The sequence below is a fragment of the Triticum urartu genome, chromosome 1 (assembly GCF_003073215.2).
Source record: "Triticum urartu cultivar G1812 chromosome 1, Tu2.1, whole genome shotgun sequence".
NCBI classification, from domain to species: Eukaryota; Viridiplantae; Streptophyta; class Magnoliopsida; order Poales; family Poaceae; genus Triticum; species Triticum urartu.
Window position 1 is genome coordinate 66,278,989 of NC_053022.1, and position 5,757 is coordinate 66,284,745.

General features: G+C 46.0%; 1 pseudogene; it reads right to left on the minus strand.

Annotated features, from left to right (window-relative positions):
- Positions 1–2,593: 2,593 nt before the first annotated feature.
- LOC125532713 lies at positions 2,594–5,437 on the minus strand (annotated as a pseudogene).
- Positions 5,438–5,757: the final 320 nt, after the last annotated feature.

Sequence of the window (5,757 nt, forward strand, 5' to 3'; positions counted from 1 at the left end):
TAGCTGTCTATGCTAAAATCTAATCGCACAGGAGCAAAAAAATGCACTGACTCTTGTTCGGTCATTCCGTCGAAGATGTGGAGGGCAGCCCGGGGACTGTCGGTGCCCGTGCTCATCCGCGCCCAAACGAGCGGCGTCGAGTCATATACGTCGACTGCCGACATCTGCATGGGTGGAAAGCTCTCCAGAATGGCTCAGCCGGCCATTGAATCATCCTCTGTCCCAATGGGGTCGGACGGCGTAATCTGCGTCGGCACTTTGAGGGAAGGGGTGCGGGGATCCGGGCGTGGAGGAGGAGACAGCTGGTCTACCATATCCGAACCTCCCTATGACGCCGCTGCCACCGCCTCCCTCTCTAGCTGTCAGCATTGCCACAACTTCCGGGAGACGTTCTCCGCCTTGCAAGTCGCAGATGACAAATTGACCCTGCCGACGGACGAGGCGGACTGCATCTCTATTGTGGTGGTGTGGGTAGGGCTAGACGACATCTCGAACGATGGATCGGGACCGGTGGTGAGGATTGGGAGCAAGGGTGGAGGACGACGAGGGTCCAGGCGCGGGAAAGGTTGGAGGGCGGCGGGAGGAGGAGGAAGGGTTTGGTGGATTTGGCGCAACTTGGGGTGGGGTCGGGTTGTCGGGTTCGACGTGGCGGGCGCGTCCGGACGCCCCCCTATCCACGCCATATTTGGGCTGATATGAGGGGTGCCTGTCAGCCGGGGCGTTTGAGGCCCGTTTAAGGATCCCATCTGGTCAAAAAATGTGACTGGATAGAGATCGGGCGGCCCACCCGCGCATCTGAGGTAGGTTTGAGGCACCCGGCTATATATGCTCTAAGGCTGCCAAGTAGGCATAAAATCTGATGTGGCAATTTTAATTAAGAGGAGAGAGTACTCTGTTGACCTCAGAAAGAAATGATGCTAGGCACGTGTACCTAGGTGAAAGGACAATTTTGAGTCTACAACTAATTAAATGAAGAAAGCTTAGAACCAGAAAACTTAGCACCTATGCATCAAGGACTTGAGTTCATAAGCCATTTAATACACTTAGCACCCCATCTAAACACCTTTGCATTGAAAGAGGCCTAAAAGTTATTTCTCCTTCCCTAACAGTTTTCATAATCCTATAAATCTAGTTAGAGCAAAATCTCTTTTGTCCTAAGAACTCCCCGGGGAAGTCCGAGTTCATCCTATCATGAGATTTCTCCAAATTAATCTTAAATATCATCCCCTCTCCTCTACTTTTTCCTTAGTTCATGAATCACCTCATGCAACACTATAATAATCCCATAAAGAAATGTATCTCTCCTCTACGAAAGTTGTCTGGTGCAAATTTTAGTCTGTAATTTATATACAAAGTTAGATGAGCTATGAACCGTTGGATGTTATCCAGAGGCTTGAAAAAGTTGCCGAGATTTTAGGAAACTTAACAATAGAGTAGATTTGTTCAATCGATTTGGTTGGCGGCCTACTAATAGGATTTTTTATGCATGAGGCTCATTTTCCTATGATTTTTTACTTTTAAAATTATCCTTCAGGTAGTCATATGCGACAATTTATTGGTTGGCGAACCAACCTATGGTTGGATAGTTAGAGGGACAGTGGTATCTCCAGCCCAGCAGGGTTCAAGCCCTAGTGCTCGAATTATTCCTGGATTTATTTCATGATTTCTGGTGATGCACTTTTAGTGGGAGGAGATGTTCCCGTCGATGACGAGGCACCTACGGTGACTTCCTAAATTTTAATATGACATGCCGGCTCAGTCTCTCGGAGGTGCTCATAGGGGTTGGGTGTGCGTGTGTGCATTCATAGAGGTGAGTGTATGCACGTATGTATGAGCGCTTGCGTTTGTACTGATGTTCAAAAAAAGACAATTTATTGGTTGAACTTTGTTACAGTCGGATGATGAACTTTGATATGATAAATAAATGGATGTGTGCATCACTAGATGTAGAGGCCGAGAGAGGTTCCCTCTTTTTCAAAAAAAATCCGCGACAGAGAAAAACAAGGAGCTGAATTCCGGTTGTGATTGTGGGCAAAAACACATATTTGGCCTGTGGATGAAAAGAATTCACAATCTGAACTGCTTTCAATTTTTTTTTCACAAACTGACCGTTTGTGTGGCGCCCGACAGCTAGGCGCCACATTATAGTTTGTAGCGCCTAGCTCTTAGACGCTACACGCCGGGGCAGCGTGGCAGCCCGGGGCCAGGCGCAAACCCACATCCAGCCATGCAGTGCCTAAGGGATAGGCGCCACATATGTAATGTGCATGGCCCGACCCTTAGGCGCTGCACTGTCTGTGTGTCACAAATTGTCTAGAGAGCCACAAAAGCATTTGGCTCAGTTAGAGGCCACGAAAATCACTAAGTGCCTGTGTGACGCCTGACGGCCAGGCGTCTGACGGCCTCTAACTAGGTCAGAAGCATCAACATTTTAGTCACATTGTCAACCATATTAAAGATAACTAAAATCACAGAAATAGTAGCAACATTACTAAGAGTTACGATCACTTCAAGTTCAACAAAGATAACAACTTCAACATTAGTAAGAGTTTCCATCACTACAAGTTCAACAAAGACAACAAGTCGAAGAGTGCTAAGAGTTCATCATGACAACCAATTCTGTCACGTAAGAAAATGACGCCGCCTTGTTCCTTCCACGCTTGGTGCCACCCCTTCCCCTCAGCTGGATGGGTATCTTCTTCTTCCTAGGTGGAGTAACGGGCTCTGGTTCCTCCTCCTCCTCATCGCTCTCATAATCATCCAAGCTGGCCATCCGCGAGCTCGCACCAGTCGCCTTCTTGCCTTTATTGTTGTAGTCTTCGGGTGTGTACCGATTGATTCCCCTCCTAAGCTTCAACATGTAGGCTGACCGAACTTGATAGTTATGCAAGGTCCTGTCATCATCGACCTATTGTAAAAGCAAACAATATGCGAAAGATCATGTGTTATCTTGAAGTTAGCAATGCATGAAAGAGATGAATATGTGCTATTGTCATACCTCTTGGGTAAACATACCCTCATCGTCCAGATAAGCTATCGACATAGTATCATCCGCCAAATGTGCCCCATGGTCAGATTGGGGATCAGATGGTGTAGCGGACTTAGACAGCTCATGTTCCAATTATTCGGGGTCGCGGCAACCCACAAGGTTGTATAAATGCCTTAACCTTTGGCCCTGGCGCTGTAACATGGACAAGTTAATGAGATATCGAACTTAGCAACATATATAACATGTCCAACTGAATGAGATATGTACCTTAATGAATGCTCGAAGTGCACCTTCCTCTTTGCCTTTTCCAACATGGGTTGTTTCCAGAATAGACTGGCTTTCATCAGCTGATTTCTTGATCTGGTTGCGATGTGGACGCGAAGGACATGAAGATGTTAGTCAAGCAAAGATGTCTAACAATGCCAACTGTGAGCAGAAAGTTCAACACTTTACCAGAAAGTTCAACACTGGAGCATAAGGGACTCGGGTCCCTTCCTTGACATATTTGGTGTTTTCATGTCGGGCTAGCTCATCAAAGACGCTGGGATCTTCCAAAATCTCCTCAGCATACGACGGCTTCAAAATCTCCACACAAGTACTTTCATGATACCATTTAAGGTAATTGTTTTTTTTTGACAGAAAGACTGTAGGGGAACCCCCTACAGTATAATCGGTGCAACAAGCCCAACTTGCAAGTACCATGCCTTGAACCTGGGTGGGTGGGAAGGCATCAGCCCCTTCCCACCACTAGGCTATGCCTTAGTCTACAACATGTTACCATTTAAGGTAATTGTTGAATGCGATTGGGAAGTGCTCATGAACCATGGCTCGTGCAGTACCCCGAGCATTCTCCACACTAAGCTCGAACATTGTGACATACTTCTTGTGATGTTTATCCCAGTCCTTGATCTTGTGCTGCTTTCTCCTATCCAACCTGCATGTTCAACAATCAAATATTTGCACCATCAAAAAGGACAAAACGATGCTAGATTCACACGGTCAATTCTCTCTTACCTGCGAAGCGCTTTGTCTATGTCCCACCATTCCAGCGGGTGAGCCTGGAACAAACCAAATTGGCGGAATACATGGTGCAGCATGTGAAACTCCACCATCCAGTTGCATATGAGTGGGCACCGCATAAGCCAAAGACTCTTATCCCGCATGCACATCGGATTTAGGATGAAATCTCGTGTAATACCCACTCCATCCTTGGTGCCATATGGCTCCCATTCCACCTGCAAAATAGCACAACAACACAACATTGATGTTGAGTTCTCAGGAAAGCATGAGAATGAGCGATGTAATGTCTATGCGTACCTGCTCAGCCGTAAGAGTGTCCAACTTGTTGGTGTACTGCTTGTACATGAGAGTGACATTGTTCATCATCTCGGATACCACATCCCACTTGTAAGCCCAACTGGGGAGCCGTAGTTCGTCCCCTTTGTCGTCCCAAGGTTTGTACGTTATGCTCTTCGGGCGTCCGACCGGCAAACGCTCCCAGCTCCATACAGAAAGTAAGAGCATACAACCACCTATACATTCGTCCATTGAGACCCTACAACAAGCACCGTCCAACTGCACATAAAGGAAAACATGGTTCACTTAAGAACAAAAATGCATTGATAATGTACAAATGAAGTGCAAGCAAACAACTAACTACTTGTCGGTACAAGTAGGCCAGTGCCGCTGAACCCCAACTCCATTTGTTGTCGAAGACGGTCAGCGTCTTCAGCCACATCCATGGAGCATTATTGCCAGTGCTGTTAGCAAACAAAGTCTGGCTGATAACGTACCACATGTACACCTGAGCATATGTCTGCACCACACCCACATTAGCATCCTGAGGGCAATGCGCAAAGTTCACAACAATCTAGGTGAAAGGAGCACCGGCTGCGACTCTTTCCTTCTTCTTGTTTCCTTCTTATGGTTCTTGAGGCTCTGCAGGAGAGCTACCAATAAGGGCCTCCATCTGCTGGTGGCACCCATCCGAATTGGTGCTCATACAGAGAGGCTTCCCCTCGATGGGAAGACCGGTGATTAAGGCAACATCCTGGAGCGTCACGGTCATCTCCCCGGTGTGAAGATGGAAACTGTGCGTCTCCATCCTCCACCGATCAACCAGCATGGTGATTGCTGCAGCATTAAGGTTCAGTGTCGACCAGCTAACCAGCTGAATGAAAGGTAAGAGTCATGTCTGCTTGATGTACGGTGTGTACTGCTCATCGTAGGGTATGACAGCACCAGAGACACCGTGAGACCGAATCTTCAAAGGTTGAAGAAACTGCAAACAAGCAAATCGAGTATTAAATATGGGGAATATGGGGCATGTCTATTTGAACTAAACACAAATTTCAAAATACAAACTACTATCATTATTACCATCTTCTTCTCCGACATGAAGTATGCCCGGTGTTGAGTGTCATAGAAATAATCGAGAAGCCAAACCATCCTACAAAGTTCAAACGTAATACATGAGCATCATTTCATAATCATCACCATATCAAGAGGGCACACATAGGGTAAATATTCACATGTGTCATCATACTTCATATGCTAAGTAACAATTGAGCAAACTTTATACGGTAGGTACTAGAAAACTTTACAATAAAAACCAACAACAATAATGTTCCCCAATGTTTCTTCATATGTACGCGATTTAAAATACAAATCAACAACAATACTATTTTCCCTATGTTTACAACTAATCTACATAGCCTAAATCAACGTACATTCATTCTATTTCCCAAACAAATTTCAAAACAATCGAA